This window comes from Mobula hypostoma, chromosome 4 (genome assembly GCF_963921235.1).
Source record: "Mobula hypostoma chromosome 4, sMobHyp1.1, whole genome shotgun sequence".
In the NCBI taxonomy this organism is placed as follows: domain Eukaryota; kingdom Metazoa; phylum Chordata; class Chondrichthyes; order Myliobatiformes; family Myliobatidae; genus Mobula; species Mobula hypostoma.
In genome coordinates this window covers 64,809,858-64,832,682 of record NC_086100.1, presented here as the reverse complement: position 1 = coordinate 64,832,682, position 22,825 = coordinate 64,809,858, and the positions used below count along the sequence as shown (strand labels likewise).

The 22,825-nt window shown below is 42.1% G+C and overlaps 1 protein-coding gene across 1 annotated transcript in view; it reads left to right on the top strand.

Moving 5' to 3' along the window:
* The first annotated feature begins 1,002 nt into the window (after positions 1 to 1,002).
* The window catches only part of scg2a (secretogranin II a), a 72,163-nt gene continuing 50,340 nt past the window's right edge, over positions 1,003 to 22,825 (top strand). The window contains exon 1 of the mRNA XM_063045884.1: positions 1,003 to 1,087. The gene's annotated coding sequence lies outside the window, so the exon portion shown is untranslated. The remainder of the gene's footprint in view (positions 1,088 to 22,825) is intronic.

The following is a 22,825-nucleotide window of genomic DNA, read 5'->3' as shown; positions in this document are numbered from 1 at the left end:
ACTCATTTAACAGGCACCTTTTCCCAGGACACAGTTAATGCTTCATCAGCTGTGAATGGACGGAAGAATCTCAGAGTTCTATACTGCATACATACTTTGATAATAAATGTAACTTTGAGCCTTTGAATTGAATTGACTTTATTACTTTCATCCTTCATACATGAGGAGTAAAAATCTTTACGTTACATTTCCGTCTAAATGTGCAATGTGCAATTTATGGTAATTTATAGTGAATAGTATGTACAACAGGACAGTTAACATAGCATAGAAATACAGTTGTGTCAGCATGAATTAATCAGTCTGATCGCCTGGTGGAAGAAGCTGTCCTGGAGCCTGTGATCCTGGCTTTTATGCTGCGGTACTGTTTCCCGGATGGTAGCAGCTGGAACAGTTTGTGGTTGGGGTGACTCAGGTCCCCAATGATCCTTTGGGCCCTTTTTACACACCTGTCTTTGTAAATGTCCTGAATCATGGGAAGTTCACGACTACAGATGTGCTGGGCTGTCCTCACCACTCTCTGCAGAGCCTTCGGTTAAAGGAAGTACAGTTCCCATACCAGGCAGTGATGCAGCCAGTCAGGATGCCCTCAGTTGAGCCCCTGTAGAAAGGATTTGGGGGGGCCCACACCAAACTTCCTCAACTGCCTGAGGTGAAAGAGGTGCTGTTGTGCCTTTTTCACCACACAGCTGGTATGTACAGACCACGTGAGATCCTCGGTGAAGTTTATGCCAAGGAATTTAAAGCTGTTCACCCTCTCGATGCCAGATCCATTGACGTCAATAGGGGCTAGCCTGTCTCCATTCCTCCTGTAGTCTATAACCAGCTCCTTTGTTTTTGCAACATTGAGGGAGAGGTTGTTTTCTTGACACCACTGTGTCAGGGTGGTGACTTCTTCTCTGTAGGCAGTTGCAAGTACTACAGTTACAGGGACAGATCTCCACACAGAGCAGAATTGATTGGGTTTGCATGATATCCAATATCATTGGCAACATTCAACATGTTCTACTGGCAGCTGTAAAATAAGGAATGAACGTGATTATGCAAGAACTTTCTCATATTTGGTGAAGTCTGTGCTGCTTACGATCAGGTTAGTATGTTTAAAATCTAATAGATTAATAAATCATGATTTACATTTTATAAATCTATGCACTCTGTGTAATCTTGTCATGCATATCACAGTGTTCTGACATTACAACTTCCATTGTATACAGTATTTTCCCTATTACTGATGTTAGGTTAATAGGTCTGCAGTTCCCGCTCTCTTCATCCCTCCTCCTTTACATAGTGAGTGTACATATGCTAGTCTCCACTTCGCAGGAACCCAATGTATTTTTTTATATGTCTGGGAGATTCATTGGCAGGACTTTGCCCAGAGGGAGGTTGTACAGAGGTATTGAGAACTGGCATTCAGCATGTTTAAGACAGAGGTCAGTTTACTGAATAACAAACCCATCTTTGCTTGTAGGTTTAAATTGTAGGAAGATGGGGTTGTTCTACAATGAGCAAAGATGTTTGATAGGAAAGCATGCACAAGATAATAACTGTTTTAGAAATGGCAAATATAAAGAGACTGCATGAAAAAAACTTTTTGAGGACTAAGCGACACAAATTCAAAGTTTTGGCGCACTCGAGGGAGGCGAACAAAATCAATTTTGTGCCAAAGGTGTTTATGGACTTGGATTCACTGCCTTTAGGGTGTTGGGACAGAGAAAATCAGAGCCTTCAAGATGAAATTATATTGAGATGAAGGACAATTTAGAAGAATACAGAGTGAAAACAAATTGGTACTGAAAAGATTACTCTAAAAGGAGACAGCATGGACCTAATGGGCAGAATGGCCTCTTCTGTACCTCTGTGATTCTATAACCTCATTTCGTTATTAATGAATTACCTGGAATAGTTTAATATTTCTGTCTGATGACAGCAGATTAAAGGATGTGGTTATCCTAATGACAATGCATCAAAGGCTGGTTCTTGAAAGTGCTTCTAAAAAATTTTAATGAATCACTTTGAAAAGAAAGGTCACTGCTCTTGTAACATGAATTGATCACTTCTGAAGTTTTATGTGCCTCCTCCATTTTAATTTCATTTATTGAGTGATTTATCATAAGTATTGAAATGATTGTTATTCTGTTTCCACAGTGAGTCAAATTCCCTGTGAAAAAATAATTAACTCTATTAGGGTTTAGAACTTTAAAAAACGCAGAAAATGCAGACAAAAGGAACTGGAAAATGGACTGATATAAGGTCATTGATTTGAAATAATGGCCTGGATTTTGCTATGGGCTCTGAAGTTCATAATTCATCCTGTTGATAGTTGTCCAGCCTGTTTCTGTGATTTCTAAGAATTAGTATCTAGATGGGGTGTCAGGGAGGGGTAGCACCTCTGGTGGGGGAACATGTCGCGTCCTTTTCAAGGTGGTTAGTCCACCTTTGGTCCCCACCTGGTACTCAACTCTCACCTGTGGCTTCCCGTAGCTGTTTGCATGCGACAGTGGCCACACCCCGGGCAATGGCTTCGACAAGCCGGCTAAAGCAGGTGAGGGTAGCTGACGGGTCTCAAACCTTCGGTGAGATAGGGAGTTGTCTATCGCAGCGTGTGAAGACAGGCTCCGGTGGATTGAGTGGACGAGACCAATGGAAGGTCCAACAGTCAAGAAGGCGGTCTCTGCAAGCGTTGTGGAACGTGTAGAGCAGGACAAGACACAGAAGACATTCCATCTCCAGCTGTCTCGACTCTTGTCTTGCCACTGGATCCAGCTGGGAATTGGGAAGAGAGAGTGAGGCTGACGCTGCGTAACTCTCCCTCACTTAAATCCAAATCATGCGCTAGTCTCGACACCATCATAATGGGTGTCAAGGTCCCCATTGACGTTGACGATGGACGAACACAACACACAGTATCTAGGTGGATTGGAGAATCTTAGACCAAGCATCTGTGGTGAATTTGAGCAGAAAAATATACAGGGGACAAAGCAGGTTCAATGAGGCAAACGAGGTGTTGAAATGATTTTACTTATTTTATTTTATTTAGAGATAGAGCGTGGAACAGGCCCTTTCAGTCCCATGAGCCATGTCACTCAGCAAGCTCCCTATTTAATTCCAGCCTAATCACAGGACAATTTACAATGGCCAATTAACCTACTACTCTGTACATCTTTGCAATGTGGGAGGAAACCAGAGCACCTGGAGGAAACCCACGCATTCACAGGAGGATGTACAGTCTCTTTAAAGGCGCTGTCAGAATTAAACTCCAAACTCTGGTGCCCGATCTTTAATGTTGCGCTAACAATATTTTGACTTTTACTTTCTAAAAACCTACAAATCTAATTTTTAACAAAAAGCTGTTACTCAATGGTCCTAATTTTTTGAGGGCAGAGAGGCCATTCAATAATAATTATCGTTTTTTGCTGTTGAAAAAATTAGTGCTTATTATACAAGTATTAGCTTGTTTTATTGATTTTGAGTTGAGGTTAGTGGGTAAGCACCCCACAATTTGCCATAATGGTGATTCACTAGCAGCTGCCTGCTGCAAATATTGTGGTAATACAGTTTGTTGAAGAAAAGGTTACTACTAAAAAATGTGATTTCTATGCTAAGTATATGGGGCACCAAATATTCCTGTTAAAGACAATTTATGCTAAACGTCTTGCATTTTGATTTTAACAAAGTCTGGGCATTTTACTCTGTTTTCTTTTCCAATGACACAACTGATCAGTTTCAACATTTCCAGTTTTTTTTTAACTTTCCTAACAGCCATATTATTCTGCTGTTGATTTTAGGGTTAGATAACTTGGGGGGGAAAAACAGATAGTAAAAGCAAAGGGTTACCTAAGTTTAATAAAGGACAATGTGGACATAAAGATGTGAATACTGGGTAAGAGCTTCTTTCCTTCCACAATCAAAGTTCTGAAATGGATCTGAAGTGGTGAGAAACTTCTGAGTATTAATGATTGACGTGCTGAGAGGGAGGTGCCTTCAGTAGCTGTGAGCAACAGCTTGCTTTCTGACAATCCTTTGGAAGGGTTGGATGTGGTGAGTAAAACATGTAAATGTGAGGAAGCAATATTAATTGCTCCTTTTCTTATTGTGTTCAGTTTGGTTACCACAAATTACTTCAGTCCCCAAGATTTCAATTGTGTAGACCCTAACATTCATGTGAAAATAGATTAGTTGGTGTGATGACTTAAAGAGTAATTTGGGGACAAAATCAAAAAGGGTGTTGAATATCAGACTGAAGGTGTCATATCTGAATGCACACAATATACAGAATTCTTAAAGGAAGGTACTTCAACCCCAGAAGGCTAAATGGAAAGTGGACTGTTTGTGGTGTGGATGGAGCAATCAGATAGGATGAAACTTTTGGATTCCTATATCCAGTGCTAAAACCTAGAGAAAATTGGAAGATACTTGTATGTTACCACTTTGCTTTCTTTACTTCAGAGATTTAGAAGATATAATCAGTAAACATCACAATAACATTTTCTTGGATACTTGTTAGATCAATGACTTTGCAAGATTTCACACTGGAAGCTTTGTTGTCCAACCTTGACCTTCCCTTCTGGCTTGAAAGTAGATTCATAGTTCAGCAGTTCTTCTGTATCCAGCCCAATCTCCTTCTTCTGGTACAATGAGTTCAAACCTCTTCACAGAAGTAGGAGGCATGGTGGACTGATGGAGATGTTTGCAATTCTTAATGACTATACTGAATTCATTTCTGGGTATCTCTAATGAAACTGGTTCCACCAAATTTTCATTATTCTTCTTCCAGGTCTTTTACTGATTCTTGCATTTTGCTGAAGGTGCTGTGAAGATGCCCACCACATTTTGAATGTGAGGTGAACAACAGCTGTTAAGCAAAAGTTACGTAATTACATGAGAAGGAAAGCATTTGTAACAGGTTGAGATTAATTAGAGTGGAAGGAGGCTAATATGGATCAAGGAGCCTTGTAATGGTAATATTTGTGCTGCAAACTCTACGTAATCTAATATAAAAACTTTTTGAACCTTAGCAGGCCATAAATAAATCTGGACAGACTAGAAAAACAAAGTGATTCCTACGCAGGAAATTCCCAGTAACACCATCTGCTGGTGAAATGCAACTTTCCAGCACAGAAATGATGTGACAAAGTAGTCTTGAAATTGCTGATGGTTAGATGGCAGGTCAAGAGAGGACTGGCAGCTGTATGTAGAGTGCGTGGGAGAATATTTTAGATTTATGTTTCTGAGCTCTGCTTCACAGAAGTTGAGAATGTTGTTGAGGTCAAATACAGGCTCATGTGACCAAAGTCCAAAGGGCTTGTCATCAACTCCAGTCACTTTCTGAAGTAAGGGGGGTAGATACTCTTTGCAAATACCCCATCAGCTCAACGCCAACCAAAGCTGGCGCACTTAGTGTGGCTCTATTCTATTGAATATTTTCTTCATCCTTTCTTAAAACAAACTTAAGATTCTTTTAACTTTCTTTATATAATGTATATATATTTCTAACTAATTAATAGCATCTGCACAGAGAGGTGAACATGAGGACAAGTACAGATCAATGTAATCCAGTCCAATGTATGTACATTAGGGAAATTTGGGCCATGTTCTATGGGCTCAGGCACCGAGCGAACTGAACACTTCGTAACAAAAAACAAACACCTCTTCGAAAACTGAGGACTTTCAGAGATAAACAGAAATTACAGTATTTTAGAATATAGCTAAAATGATTGACTTTAAATCAAAGGGAATCTGTTTCTGAAATAAAAATATATGGTCAAGCTTATAAAACAGGCAGACCAAATTGCCATCACAGATAACTAAGTTCTGAGATTATAATGTCAATTAACCTGTTTGATTATTGCATACCATGAACAAAATCTGTGCTATGACTACAGCAAGATGATTTCAGCAACTTGCTAGCATAGGTTTTCGCAAATAGAGTGAAATGAGGTGTATTGTGTTTAATGAAACCCGTAACCCATTTTATTGAACTCCAAAACCTGAACACAAAAGCGCGTAAAAATCTTTACATAATTACGTTATCATGTCAGGCCAGCCTCTTAAAGTGAAACCTTGACTCAATGTCAATGTTTCTGTACATTTCTCTCCATAGCCCCCCACCCCAGAATTCACTAAACCCACATTGTGAGCCTGTCTGGAGCTCAGATGAGCTGTCTGGCTCTGTCCTGTGTTCCATGAGTGGAGGAACAGCAGGAACCCCTTGCTCATCCAGAGGTGCATTGACACGCTCATGGTCATGTTGTGATGCCAGAGGCATGACAGTGGAATACTCCAAATCTTGTTGGGCTAAGTTTAACATGGTCTACAGCAAAACATTCAGGTTTAGCCCTCTTAGCAATGATAAAAGTCTTTTCTCCCCATTCAAAAATGTGGAATGGACCATCGCAAGGGGTCGGACGAGGATGTTGGTGGTGAAATGGTCAAACTTCTTTTCAGAGGGATGGAGCTGGCAGCTGAAGAAAGTGAGTGACTGGCACACACCTCCGATCAACTGTTCGTGCACAGCACCCACAGCAAAGTCTGAAACGTCAGTAGTAATAGTCCAGGAGTGGGTACGCCAGTAAGATTAGGTTAAAAAGAGCTCCTTTGGTAACATCAGTTGCCCTGGTCATGTCCACTGGCCAGTCAAGCACATAATTACAGGTATTGCCTTTAAGCGCACTACACAGGGGGAGCATAAGTTCAGCAGCTTGCGAAATAAAGTGTTGATAGAAATTTACCATACCTAAAAACTCCTGTAGTTTTTTTGTAGTGCGGGGTGGTGGAAAATCCATAATAGCATCTACCTTTGACGTGAGGGGTTTGCACCTTCTGCGGAGATGCAATGGCCGAGAAGATCATTGGCTGACAACCCAACCTGGCATTTAGCAGGGTTAATAATTAACCAGTGTTGGCTTAAGCAGCTGAAAAGTGTGTGGACATGAGATACGTGTTTGGATTTGGACGCACTGGTGACAAGTATGTCATCCAGCTAAGCAAAAAGAAAATCCAGGTCTTTTAATACAGAGTCCATCAGCCATTGGAAAGTCTGTGCTGTAATTTTTAATACAAACAGCATGTGCAGAAATTCAAAAAGGCCAAAATGGGTTATCACAACCATTTTGGGAATGTCCTCCACGCAGACAGGCACCTGATGGTAGCCCTAACTGGATCGACTTTGAAAAAAATTAACTTTCTGGCTAAGTGTGCCGAAAAGCCCTGTTGTGTGGGACCAGGGTGGGTGGGGGGTGGGGCGGGTAGTGGCCTCGTTAAGGTGTCAGTAATCACCACATAGGCGGCAAACACCATCAGACTTGGGGACCATGTGGAGTGCTGAAGCCCAGGGGCTATTCGACTGGCGTACAATGCCAAGCCTTTCCATGTTGGCAAACTCAGCTTTTGCATTGTCAGCTTTTCTGGGTCCAGTCTACACACATGAGCATGGACTGGAAGGCCAGTTGTGGGAATGTGGTGTTCAACCCCAAGTTTTGTGACTGTAGTGGAGAATGTGGGCTTGTTGAGGTTTGGGAATTTACCCAGCAGTCAAGTAAACTCACTTGACAGAGTTGTTGTGGGGAACTTAATAGGGGAGCAGGATAACGATCAAAGTCGCAAACATAAGGAATTCTGCAGATGCTGCAACACACATCAAAGTTGCTGGTGAACGCAACAGGCCAGGCAGCATCTCTAGGAAGAGGTACAGTCGATGTTTCAGGCCGAGACCCTTCATCAGGACTAACTGAAGAAAGAGCTAGTAAGAGATTTAAAAGTGGGAGGGGGAGGGGGAGATCCAAAATGATAGAAGAAGACAGGAGAGGGAGAGATGGTCATAAATAAACTCTCAATCTTTTGCACATTTGTTGCTCATTTTGTGTTGTACAAGAAGTGCTCCAGTCTTATTATGCCAGCATTGTAACTGTACTGGTACAATGATGCAGAGCCAGTTCTGGTTGCAAATCTTCAGCATCGCAGGTAAGATTTTTTTAGCCCAACTGCTTTGCAGTATCCAGGGATCTTGGCTTACTGTATGCAATTAAATGACCCAGCTTCTGCAGTGGCCCGGACCACAGGAAGAAGCCAAGATAAATCACACAGTTAGCACTTCTGCTGGAGATAGCTGCAAATGTTTCAGTCTTTGGCTTGGTTTGCCATCATTTACTAAGTAAGGATTTTTGTTTAACCGGAAGTAATTTAAACACAGGTCTATTATGAATAGAGGAAGACACCAGTCCAACATGGTACAGTACTTGTTACAAACAGGTCCAAGCTTCAGATAGCCAAATGTCACATGTGCTATACTTGTTCAAATAAAAATGCAGACAGAAAACTGATGGAAATTCAAGCACTACGAGTCCTTCATTTCACCACTGGCACTTCCCACGAGAAATGCTCCTTAAATAGAAATACAGGATTAGTGTGGTTGGTTGCTCAAACTCAATAGACCAACCGGCTTGTTTCCTTGCTGTATCTTTTGATGGCTCTATTTCCCAGAGATCCATACTTAATACCTCAGTTATTTGTTCTATGTTTTGGCTCATCTCAAAGCCCTTTGATTTATGCACACACCAGCTGGGACTGAAATCTGCATGTCAAATATAATAAAAGCTGAGATAAGGCTGCACTTAATGGATGCTTCTTGCAACAGCATAACTGCAAGTCAAACATTTGGGCTTGGTAAATTGTAGTTCACAATGTATGTATGACTAAATAAACAAATTTCGATTAAATGGAATGGTAAAACATCAGTGTATAAACAAAGTAGGACGTCTTATTTCATTTAGGCTCTGAGAAAATTGGTTTGCCTTGTATTTTATAGGCTAGGTCGACTAATTATTTTCCTATCCATTTCTCCATTAAACAATCTGATAGGCATCTAATTAATGCAACATCTGCACTCAGTCTAACAGCTTAATTGAACTTATAGTATTTCTTAGACTAATGATGCATATTGATAAGACTGTGCTTCATAATACTGTTCCTCTTGGAAGCTAGTGACGAATATCTCAACATTGTCCTATAGGAAAATAAATCTGAGAGTAACAGTAAGAGACACTATGTTACAGGTGGTGGATGTTAGACTCAGAAGGATCATTTACACATAGATAAGTCATTGCTTGAAAAGTTTTATTCTCAGGATTCTCAGAGTTCTCTGATAATTTCAATCCACTAGCCTGAAACTATAATTTTGAAGATACTTGTGAGGCTAAATTGGATAGTCTCTGAAAACTGAGATTGGAATTGCCATTAAGCTTTGACAATTAACTGGCCATCTCACTGCACCCCGTTAGTACAGTTTATATGGGTGTTGAAACTGAACCATTCATTGGTTCCATGCATCAGTACTGTGGGCAGGGGAGCGATGGTTGAAGGAAAGGGTGGGAAGAGATTGGGGGTGTTTTTGGACAGGAAGAGGAAGAGGAGAACTTCTATACTGCACCTCTCCTAAGGAGCTCCTGTATAGCACCCTGAAACTGGCTGCACAAGTTGATAAAGGTGGTAAAGAAGGCAAAATTCAAGGTAAATTTATTAGCAAAGCCAAAAAAACAATGATAATACCTTTATTAGATGAGACACTGAGTTCATGGTCAAGAAATTATATTGCAGCTTTATGAAGTCTGGTTCTTGCATTCAGTTCTAGTCACCCCATTATAGCAAGGATGTGGAGGGTTTGGATAGGGTTCAAAAAACATTTACTAGAATGCTGCCTGATATTAGGGCATGTACAATCAGGAGAGATTGGACAAAGTTGGGTTGATTTCTCTGGAGCAGCTGGCAATGAGAGGGGATTATGTGAAGCATAGATAGATAAGCAGGTGGTATATTTTTCCCAGGGTTGAAATGGCTAATGCTAAAGGGCATGCATTTAAGGTGAGAGGGGTTAAGTACAATGGAGATGCACAAGACAAGTTTTTTTTTACACAGAGAGGGTACCTAAAATGCATGGCCTCAGTAGTGGAGAAAAAATGATAGGGGCTTTTAAAAGGCTTTTAGATAGGCATATGAACATGCAGAGAATGGAGGAATATAGACTTAATTGATGATCTCACCACCTCTTTTGTCACGAACGCACAGCGTAGTCTCCAATTCCTGAGGAGATTGAAACGATTGAGGCTCCCTGCCCCCATTCCATTCTAACCAAGTTTTACAAGTGTACCATTGGGAAAGTCCTGACCAGCTGCATCACCTGACCTCACCTGAAGGTTGACTCGAGGTTCACTTCACTCAGTAGATGCACTCTGGCAGGACGTGTGGCGAAATTGAATTTGGCGTGAAAAACGATAAAGAATGACACCATGTGGAAGAGGGTGGGCCCATATGTTGAAGCCACCTTGGGTCCTCAGAGAAGCAGACGGATATTGCACACAGTGTTCCAAAAGTGATCTCACCAATGTTCTGTACGTAACCTCTCAATGTAAGACCATCTGCCTATTCCAGGTATCAGTCTAGTAAACCTTCTCTGAACATGTTGGACTATTTCTGTGCTGCACAATTCTGCAGCAAGTGTTCAAAATAGCATGCAGGGTATCATAGCAGCCTAGCAGCCTATCCTTAAAGTAATGAGGGCTGAATTGGGCTCTGTACTGTGTTGGTGGCAGAGGCTCCATTGCATGTAAGGTTCTTGTCCTCTCTCAGATGAACATTCATGGTGATCTTACTACTGGTACACTGCTATTTTCCTTGCTGATACCTGCCGGCAAGTTTGCCCCAAGTCACGTCATGTAGGCATGATATGAAGCCCATCTGCCAAATCTAGTGCTACTTGAGGTTGTCCTCCAAGGTCATTTGCATTCTTCATTGAAGCCTTCCAGGACTTCCAAGCATTAGGGCAATCAAAGTCACATGGAAGGCAGGGACAAGGGAACGGAAAGGGTTTTCATGCAGTACGAAAAGAATTCATTTATAATTATAATTGTCACCAGAATGATATGTTACATTGACATTTATATTTGCAAGAAGACATCTGATGGTCAGTCAGAGAAGGGAGATCAGGAGTGTGGGGATGTGGATGAATGGGGAATTTGGGTTACAGTTTTTGATACTGTCTTCAAATTCCATATTCACTCCTGCTCCATATTTACTGCCCTGGTGCCAAGTGGAGTCTGCTCATGGTGTTCTATATGAAGCATCAGACATGTTTTGCAACTACCATCAGTACATCAAATGCAGTACCAGAGGCCCCTATACCAACACTACTCAACCACTGCAACACTGCCATCAAAAATGCCTATCGTTCCATCCCTCAAACTGATTTCAGAAAATCTGATTATCGGGCTGCCCTCTACTTTTGGGATTTGGGGGCTGATGATTGCATTGCTGTTCTTTCCTATTCTTTTCTTTCTTGGTTTTGTGGCTATCTGGAGAAGGAGAATTTCAGAGTTGAAAACTTTGATAATATATGAACCTTTGAACCTCTTTCTACCTGCACATAAGCAGAGGCTAAAAAGCAAGTCACTGGAGGTAAGCACAACATAGAGGTGGCCATGAAAGGCAGAGGGGTTGTTTCAAATCAGTGGACTGGGCTATGTTCAAGGTCTCAGAGGACCTGAATGAATATGCCACAATTGTCACAGACTTTTTAAAGACGCTTGTGGACGAGTGTAGGCCCAAAATATCTTTCAGAGCCTTCCCCAATCAGAAGCCCTGGATGAAACAAGAGATCTACAATCTGCTGAGGGCTAGGTCAATGGCTATCAGGACTGGCATCTCAGGAAAGTACAAGAGGTCCAGCTATGACTTCCAGAAAGCCATCTCACATGCAAAATGGCATTTCTGGATTAAACTTGAATCAGAAAAAGATGCTTGACAGCTGTGCTGGTGCTTGAATGCTATCTCTCCTACAAAACAAAACGAAGCAGCATAATTGACAACAAGGTTTTACTCCCAGATGAGCTTAATGCCCTTCATGCTTGTTTTGACCTACAGAACAACCCTGTGATTTCAGTCTCTAAGGCTGACGTGAAAGCATCCTTCAGGAGGGTGAACCCCTGGAAAGTACCTGGCCTAGATGGTATACTTGGCCAATCAACTACCTGGAGTGTTTACTTACATTTCAACCTCTTGCTTCAGCAGATTGAGGTACCCATCTGCTTTAAGCAGGCTTTGATCATACGGGTGCCCAAGAAGAACATGGTAACCTGGCTCAATGACTGTCATCTAGTACAGGGTGTCAAACTACTGGCCCACGGGCCGCATCCGGCCTGTGAAGGGGTCCAATCCGGCCTGCGGGATGATTTGGGGGAAAAAAAAGTATATTCATGACTATTTATTATGTATCTGTACGGCAGCCGCTCTCTCCCCCACCGCTGTCTGTGCCGCCTGCCGCGCCGGCAGCTTGTCGTGTGCACTTAGAAAACAATAGGCGGCTGTTAACCACCCGCTGTGCATAAGCACCTACCACCCTGCACTGAAGACCACCAGGGCCCCACTTACATCGTCAGACACAGTATAAACACACAGAGTACTCAGGTAAGTAACACCTGTAGCAAGGCTGAGACTGTTTGCTGCTGTGGTTCAAAATGTTTTCCAAGAAAAGAAAAGTTGACATCAAAGGTTGGATATTCAACGATAATTGGAAAGATCGTTTTTTCTTCTGTGAGGTCAATGGCAAATATGTGTCTGATATGCTCACAACAAATGGCTGTGGCAAAAGAGTACAATATCAAACGACACTATGAGACGTCACACGGAGAAAAATATGACAAGTATGCACGACAACTCAGAACACAAAAGGTAAATGAGCTTGAAGCAGCTCCGAGAAAAACAGTAATCGGTGTTCACCAAAAGTCGAGAGACTCATGATGGAGCTGTCAAGGCCAGCTATATTATTGCCAACAAAATAGCTGCTGCGTCGAAGCCGTACTCAAGGGGGAATTCATCAAAGCATGCATGCTGACGGTGGCTGAGCTGGTGTGCCCTGAGAAGAGACAGGCTTTTGCTAATATCAGCTTATCAAGAAATACTGTGGCAGAGAGAATCGGGGACCTTGCAGGAGATTTGAACAGTCAACTAAAGACTCAAGATTCAAGATTCAAAAAACTTTATTGTCGTTCTAACCGTACATCAGCTCTGCAGGGCAGAATGAGACAGCGTTTCCCAGGAGCAGGGCAATCATAACATAACAAACGCAAAACTAAATAATAAACATAACAATAAATAGTAAAACACAACAGCCACATGTCAGTTAAAATCAAGTTATAAGTGTCCAGTGCAGGTTAAAAGTGTCCAAAGCAGAGTCAAGTAGAGCAGCTATTTAGCAGTCTGACTGCCTGTGGGTGGAAGCTGTTTAGTAGCCTTGTGGTTTTAGTTTTGATGTTGCTGTAACGTTTGCCTGATGGCAGAAGAACAAACGGTTCATGGAGAGGGTCTGAGGGGTCTTTAATGATGTACCATGTCTTCTGGAGGAATTGACTCTGAAAGAGGTCTTGGACAGAAGGTAGGGAGACCACAATAAGGAAGGGTTAATTAGCAATCTTGTCGTGAGAGGCCCCTTGGGTAAGAGTGACCATAATATGGTGGAATTCTTCATTAAGATGGACAGTGACATAGTTAATTCAGAAACAAAGGTTCTGAACTTAAAGAGGGGTAACTTTGAAGGTATGAGACGTGAATTAGCTAAGATAGACTGGCAAATGACACTTAAAGGATTGACGGTGGATATGCAATGGCAAGCATTTAAAGGTTGCATGGATGAACTACAACAATTGTTCATCCCAGTTTGGCAAAAGAATAAATCAAGGAAGGTTGTGCACCCATGGCTGACAAGAGAAATTAGGGATAGTATCAATTCCAAAGAAGCATACAAATTAGCCAGAGAAAGTGGCTCACCTGAGGACTGGGAGAAATTCAGAGTTCAGCAGAGGAGGACAAAGGGCTTAATTAGGAAGGGGAAAAAAGATTATGAGAGAAAACTGGCAGGGAACATAAAAACTGAATGTAAAAGCTTTTATAGATATGTAAAAAGGAAAAGACTGGTAAAGACAAATGTAGGTCCCCTGCAGACAGAAACAGGTGAATTGATTATGGGGAGCAAGGACATGGCAGACCAATTGAATAATTACTTTGGTTCTGTTTTCACTGAGGACATAAATAATCTTCCAGAAATAGTAGGGGACAGAGGGTCCAGTGAGATGGAGGAACTGAGCAAAATACATGTTAGTAGGGAAGTGGTGTTAGGTAAATTGAAGGGATTGAAGGCAGATAAATCCCCAGGGCCAGATGGTCTGCATCCTAGAGTGCTTAAGGAAGTAGCCCAAGAAATAGTGGATGCATTAGTGATAATTTTTCAAAACTCGTTAGATTGTGGACTAGTTCCTGAGGATTGGAGGGTGGCTAATGTAACCCCACTTTTTGAAAAAGGAGGGAGAGAGAAACCAGGGAATTATAGACCGGTTAGCCTAACGTCGGTGGTGGGGAAACTGCTGGAGTCAGTTATCAAAAATGTGATAACATCACATTTGGAAAGCGGTGAAATCATCGGACAAAGTCAGCATGGATTTGTGAAAGGAAAATCATGTCTGACGAATCTCACAGAAGTTTTTGAGGATGTAACTAGTAGAGTGGATAGGGGAGAACCAGTGGATGTGGTATATTTGGATTTTCAAAAGGCTTTTGACAAGGTCCCACACAGGAGATTAGTGTGCAAACTTAAAGCACACGGTATTGGGGGTAAGGTATTGATGTGGATGGAGAATTGGTTAGCAGACAGGAAGCAAAGAGTGGGAATAAACAGGACCTTTTCAGAATGGCAGGCGGTGACTAGTGGGGTACCGCAAGGCTCAGTGCTGGGACCCCAGTTGTTTACAATATATATTAATGACTTGGATGAGGGAATTAAATGCAGCATCTCCAAGTTTGCAGATGACACGAAGCTGGGTGGCAGTGTTAGCTGTGAGGAGGATGCTAAGAGGATGCAGAGTGACTTGGATAGGTTGGGTGAGTGGGCAAATTCAGGGCAGATGTAATTTAATGTGGATAAATGTGAAGTTATCCACTTTGGTTGCAAAAATAGGAAAACAGATTATTATCTGAATGGTGGCCGATTAGGAAAAGGGGAGGTGCAACGAGACCTGGGTGTCATTATACACCAGTCATTGAAAGTGGGCATGTAGGTACAGCAGGCGGTGAAAAAGGCGAATGGTATGCTGGCATTTATAGTGAGAGGATTCGAGTACAGGAGCAGGGAGGTACTACTGCAGTTGTACAAGGCATTGGTGAGACCACACCTGGAGTATTGTGTGCAGTTTTGGTCCCCTAATCTGAGGAAAGACATCCTTGCCATAGAGGGAGTACAAAGAAGGTTCACCAGATTGATTCCTGGGATGGCAGGACTTTCATATGAAGAAAGACTGGATGAACTGGGCTTGTACTCGTTGGAATTTAGAAGATTGAGGGGGGATCTGATTGAAACGTATAAAATCCTAAAGGGATTGGACAGGCTAGATGCAGGAAGATTGTTCCCGATGTTGGGGAAGTCCAGAACGAGGGGTCACAGTTTGAGGATAGAGGGGAAGCCTTATAGGACCGAGATTAGGAAAAACTTCTTCACACAGAAAGTGGTGAATCTGTGGAATTCTCTGCCACAGGAAACAGTTGAGGCCAGTTCATTGGCTATATTTAAGAGGGAGTTAGATATGGCCCTTGTGGCTACGGGAATCAGGGGGTATGGAGGGAAGGCTGGGGCGGGGTTCTGAGTTGGATGATCAGCCATGATCATAATAAATGGCGGTGCAGGCTCGAAGGGCCGAATGGCCTACTCCTGCACCTATTTTCTATGTTTCTATGTAACCTTCTCTGCTCCCCTAAACACCCTCTGCAAGGCTTTTTTGTCGACAGTACTGCAGCTGGAGTACCAGGTTGTGATGCAAAAGGTCAGCACACTCTCAACCACGCCTCTGTAGAATGTCGTTAAGATGTTAGCGGGGAGTGGTGCTTGTTTAAGCTTCCGTAGAAAGTGCAATCTCTGCTGGGCCCGTTTCACAATCCCAGTGGTGTTCCCGGACCAGGTGAGATTGTCTGAGATCTGCACCCCAAGGAACTTGATGTTTTCCACTCTGTCCACTGTGGAGCTGCTGATGCTGAGGGGTGTGCGCTCAGGCTGAGACTGTCTGAAATCGATGATCATCTCCTTGGTTTTGGTGACATTAAGCATCAAGTTGTTATCACTCCACCAGCTCTCTAGGTGTTTGACCTCCTCCCTGTACATTGTTTCATCATTTTTGCTGATGAGCCCCACCACTGTGGTATGATCAGCAAATTTAATGATCAGGTTCTCCTTGAATCTGGCTTCACAGTCATGTGTTAGCAGTGTAAACAGCAATGGGCTAAGCACACAGCCTTGTGGGGATCCAGTGCTCAGTGTGATGGAGTCAAAGATGTTCCTGTCAACACGGACTGACTGTGGTCTCTCTGTCAAGAAATCCAGTATCCAGCAACACATGGCAATGTTAAGGTAAGCAGCGACAATTTCTCAACTAGTCTCTGCGGGATGATGGTATTGAATGCTGAACTGAAATCAATGTACAGGATTCTGGCATAAGTGTCTTTGTTGTCCAAGTGAGAGAGAACTGTGTGCAGTGTGGACAAAGTGAAGTCATTTATTGCCTTCTCTATTGCAATTGATGAGAGCACTGATGTGACCGATGTAGCTCAATTGAGAATATTTGTTCGTGGTTTTGATGCATCTTTGTCCGTCACTGAGGAATTTGTGGAGATGGTGTCCATGACAAACACCACAATGGTGAACGACGTTTTCTCCAGCTTTGTCGAGGCCTTGGACAGACTGGGGGTTGACTGGAGTCACGTTGTCAGTGTGGCAACAGATGGCGCACCGTCCGTGGTCGGGGAAAAGGCAGATGTTGTTATGAAACTCAGAGAGAAAGTTCAGACAGGGAATACAGAGCAGGAATTCTGGAATTTTCATTGTATTGTACACCAAGAGGTGTTATGTAGCAGGAGCCTGAAAATGGACAATGTCATGGATGTAGTAATCAAAACGGTTAATTTTATCAGAGCCACGGGACTCAACCATTGGCAATTTGACACTCTTTTGTCCGAAAGTAATATTGGACACGGCCTACCCTACCACACTGAAGTCCGCTGATTGAGCAGAGGGGTTGTGCTCAAACGTTTTTTTCAATTACATGCGGAAATTGGACTATTCATGAACGAGAAAGGGAAGGCAGTGGCAGAATTGGATGACTCAAACTGGCTTCATGATCTTGCATTTTTGGTGGATATAACAGAGCACTTAAATGTGCTTAATATTAACATGCAAAGCCTCAACAAACTTGTTATGGAATACCACCACAGCATTCGTGCCTTTCAAATTAAATTAGGCCTGTGGGAGATGCAACTGTCCCGGAGCAACCCAGCTCATTTCCCCTCTTTGCAGTCTGTGCGTGTCGCTCATGGGAATAATGACAACATGGACAGGTACAAGGACAAAATATCACGGCTGAAAAGTGAGTTTCAGAATCATTTCCAAGTCTTCACTCAGCTCAAGAAGGAATTCTCAGTATTTTGCTCGCAGTTTGCCATCAATGCAGCATCAGATGTGCTGGAGGAACTTCCAAATGGAACTAACTGAAATTCAGTGTAACTCAGCTTTGAGATATAAATTTGAGACTGTGGGTCTGGACTCATTCTATCAATACCTGAGACCGATGTACCCAAGATGACAGACTTTGCCTCAAAGATCCTGTGAGCAGGTGTTCTCCATAATGAACATTAACAAATCCAAACTGCGCTTGCAGCTGACACACAGACATCTAAATGACATTATGAAAATCACAACTGCCCAGAAACTGGTCTCTGATGTTGACAGGCTGGTTAAAGCTAAGAGATGTTAGGTGTCTGGAAGCAGCAAGTGAAAAATGAGTGATACTGTTTGATGCACTGCGACATATAAGCAAAATGCATTATGAAATATTGAGTGTCATAATATTGTGATTCATTCATTTTCTGACTATTCTATTATGTAAATATGATCACTTCAATAAAAATTAGAGGCTAACTGTGTTCATTGTCTGAGTTTGATTGCTGGAAGCAGGCTAATAAAAATTAGGTGCAGTTGTGTAGCCTACATTTACATTTGTTTCGTTAGGTCTACATTTGTGTCTGCTAATGTTCGATTTCAAAAGGTTTATTAATGGAAAGGCTGTTGCTCCCAAAACAATCTTAGCCAAAATACCATCATTTTTTCTCTCTCTCATCACAACTTTCTTGTAGCCTACGACTGTAAGTTAATACCAATCATAAAAATAATGCTTGCTAGGCAATCTTCTTCATAAGAAATGAAATCCGTAAAGTGAAACACTTTGTAGTTATAGCAGAGACCGAGACACATGAGAGCAGGTTGAAAAAACAAAGGCAACGAAAGCTGTGGGAGCACGCACACGTGCACAACTGATCCGGCCCGCATGAAGTCGCATTTTGCCCAATCCGGCCGGTGACTTAAAATGAGTATGACACCCCTGATCTAGTATCACTTACATCCACTGTGATGAAGTACTTTGAGAGGTTGGTCACTCATGCTGCCTGAGGAGAGACTTGGATCTTCTCCAATTTGCCTACTATCACATCAGGTCAACAGCAGAAGCCATTTTATTGGCTCTTCACTCAGCTCTGGAACATCTGTACAATGAAGATGCATACATCATAATGCTCTTCATTGACTACGCCTCAGCATTCAACACCATTTTCCCCTTGAAACTTAGCACTAAACTCCAAGACCTAGGCTGTGATACCTCCCCATGCAAATGGGTCCTCAATTTCCTCACTTGAAAACCCCAGTGAGTATGGATTGGCAGCAACATCTCTTCCACAATCATCATCAGTACCACAAGTCCCTCTGTTTAGCCCTGTGCTCTGCTTGGTCCATACCTACTTGTGGCTAAGTACAACTCTAATGCCGCAGGGAAGTTTGCTGATGACACCACTGTCGCTGGCCGAGTCAAAGGTGGTGACGAATTGGCACATGCGGGGAGACTGAAAAGGATCAGTAACTTTAAATTCTTTGGCAGACGATCTGTCTTGGGATCAGCAGCTAAGTGCCATCATAAAGAAGGCATGATCGCGCCTCTACTTTCTTAGAAGTTTGCGTGGATTCAGCGTGCCATCTAAAACTCTGACAAATGTCTATAGATGCACAGTAGAGACTGGATGTATCACAGCCTGTATGGAAATACCAATGCCCAGGAACAGAAAAGTCTGCAAAAAAAGATAGTGGATACAGCCCAGTCCATCACAGGCAAATTCCTGCCCATCTTTGAGCATATTTACCAGGAGCATTGCCACAAGAAGCTAGCATCCATCATCAAGAACCCCCATCATCCAGGCCATGTTCTCTTCTCACTACTATTATCAGGCAGGAGGTACAGGAGCCTTAGATCACACACCACCAGGTTCAGGAACAGATTTAACCCTTCAACCATTAGGCTTCTGAACTACTAGTGTGGATAACTTCACTCACATCGATACTGAACTGATTCCACAACCTATAGACTCACTTTCAAGGACTCTTCAACTTATGTTCTCAGTATTATTTATTTACTTTTTTATCATTTGTACAATTTGTCTTCATTTGCACATTGGATGTTTGTTATGTATAGTTTTTCATAAGTTCTATTGTATTTCTTTATTTTCTTGTAATTGCTTGCAAGAAAATGAATCTCAAGGTAGCATATGAAGACAAATACTTTGATAATAAATTTTCTTTGAACTTTGATGATATAGATCTATACATGGCAGATGTACATTTACCATAAATATATCAAGATGTGTTCAGCAGAGTACTGAAGGTTTTTTGGTAGAAATCCAGACCCCATGATGTTATTCCAGCTCAGGAAAGGGTTCTCTGTCACATTCCTGTGTTAGCATGGCCCTCGCTGTTTTCACACTGCACATGTCTGCATACACCGTCAGCCACTGTCATGAGCCATGTCATTTGGCTCAGCAGGCTGCTGCTAAGATAAGATCATGGCCAAGACATTTGCTATTGATTTGCATTACTTGCTTTCTTTGGCCACTTTCATCTGGACAACGAGGGGCTGACTGGATGTGTGGGCAGTCAATAGTGGTATCTGAATCTGAGCTAATCTTCTGACTCTATAACTTTACTCGTTGAATAGAATGTTGTCTACCCGTTATGAACAGAGAGCCTTGGTTACCTCCCTCATGCAACAGGCAATGACAAACTGTAAGATATTGTAACTATCTCCAAATTTTATCCCGGAAGGAGCCAGGCACATAAAGATCAATTAACATGGTCTTCTTGATTCCCTGTTCTGAAGCGAGAGCTCGGTCTGCTTGGTAAACTTCACTGAGGTCATCTTCACTGAATTGTAGATATCTCACACATTGGCTCACCAAGAGTTAGGGGGAAGAATTGATCCCTGAGTAAGATGTCACATATGACCTCCTAATAAACTTCTTCTCTCTCTTCTATCAGCTTGCCTTGCTGTCTGTACTCACTTTACCAGTTGTGCTATGTTCCAAATTGGTTTGAAAATCAAAAGGGCACTCAAGCTATGCACAGAAAATTTTCCAGCAGGTCTCAATAAAGAATAAACAGATTTCAGATTAACTGTCTTTTGCTAATTCAACTAATAAAATACCAATATTTGCTTGACAATCTAAATAAAACAATAACAAGGTATTATTTTGCAATTCAACATGTGGATATAGGCTAAAAGTAAGTTCTTTTCATCCCAAGGTATCAACATCTGAAAAATAGATTGAAACAACACGCATAAAACGCAGAAGGAACTCAGCAGGCCAGGCAGTATCTATGGAAAAGAGCACAGTCGACATTTCAGGCCGAGACCCTTCAGCAGGACTGGAGGAGAAAAGATGATAAGTCAGAGTTAGTAGGTGGGGGAGGGGAGGAAGAAACACATGCTGATAGGTGAAACCCTGAGGGGATGAGGGGCGAAGTAAAAAGCTGGGAAGTTGTTTGACAAAAGAGATACAGGGCTGGAGAAAGAATCTAATAGGAGAGGACAGAAAGCCATGGAAGAAAGAAAAAGGGGGAGGAGCACCAGTGGGAGGCAATCGGCAGGCAAGGAGTTAAGATGAGAGAGGGAAAAGAGGATGGGGAATGGTGAGGAGTGGGGGTGGGGCATTACCAGAAGTTTGAGAAATCGATGTTCATGCCTTCAGGTTGGAGGCCACCCAGATGGAGTATAAGCTGTTGCTCCTCCACTGGATAAGCTGTCTCCAGAGACAGAGACAGAGAGATCGAGAAAGGGGAGGGAGGTGTCAGAAATAGACCAGGAAAATTTGAGGGCAGGGTGGAAGTTGGAGGCAACGTTGATGCAGTCAATGAGCTCAGCATTGGTGCTGGGACACCAATGCTGTCCGTGATGTAGCATAGAAATTTCACCCATCCCAGTTTCACCGATCAGTTTCTTCCTCCCCACCCCCCCCCCACCTTCTAACTCTGACTCCTCGTCTTTTTTTCTCCAGTCCTACCAAAGAGTCTTGGCCCAAAACGATAACTGTGCACTTCTCCATTGATGTTGCCTGGCCTGCTCAGCTCCTCCATCAGTTTGTGTGTGTTGCTTGGATTCATAGAATCAGCAGATTTTCTTGTTTCTGAAAAATAGATTGATCGTCTTTTCACCATTAGCTTTAGTTGCACATTATTTCCTCCCCTTAACTCGAACTCAGTGAAATATTTCAAACTATCATCAAAAACAACAGCAAAAAAGCACAGCTTATACAAAGAAGGTATTTCATTAAATTCAGCATTGCTGTCTTATTTAATATGTGATCAAGATGACTCAGATTGTTAGATTGTCTTATCATCTATTACTAAATGTGCCTTGACTTTAAAGTAAATTGTCTGACGCAATGCAAACTCCTAGGCATAAAAATTTTAAGATGAAGAAAACATCTTGAACATCTTTGGTCACTATGAGTAATTGCATGAAAAAGGGCAGACTATTAATTGCCAACAGAGACAGTGCACTAGTTTCTGAAATTTCTTATTGCCTGTGCCTTGCAGAGATGCATTGAATCTACAATCATCCATTGATTACCTTATTCCCAAAGAAATGAATTACTTGCAATATATCCTGAAACATTTTGCTTGAACAGCTCAGATCTGATGCCAAGTATCAAAGCATCTCAATTTACCTCAAAGAAGGCCACCCACAATAGAAAAAGTGCTCTTTGTGGCTTGAACCTCCTCCTTTCTAAAGCCATGTGCTATCAACCATCAATCCAACAGTTGTGCTGATTTCTAACATCAATTATATCACATGCACTGAACAGGTAATCACTGGAGAAACCACAAGCAGTGAACAGAGAAATAAAACATAATGCTACCTAATATTTGCAATATTATTCAGAAATGGAATAATGAAAAATAGTTGTTCCATTCTTTAAGCAAAGCTGAAGTTATATGAAGCCCCTCACCAGGCTTGTATGGAAATTTGGTTCATTAGCCAGTTCTGCAAACAGCCACCGGACTCAGCAGTGGGTCCTTTCTTAAACAATATCTGTCTTGAGTCAGTATGATTTGGGCCCAACCAAACAGGAAAGTTGGGATGTTTCAATTAACAGAGCCCCAATTTGAGTGAATGCTGTGTAAATGCTGCCCATACACAATTACCAGTTGGCAGGAAATAACAGATCATACACCCTATACAATTATAAGGAAAGTACATTTACTAATTTCAGCTTTATCAACCAGTTATTAAAAGGAAAAGAAAAGGGGAAAAAAAAGCCCCATCACAATTAAACCAGTCTTAATGTGCTCATTGTTGGAGCTCATATTGTCCAAAAGCTGGGTATAACCGTTACTCACAGTGCTGAATTCTCATCGCCAGTCTTCGGTAGA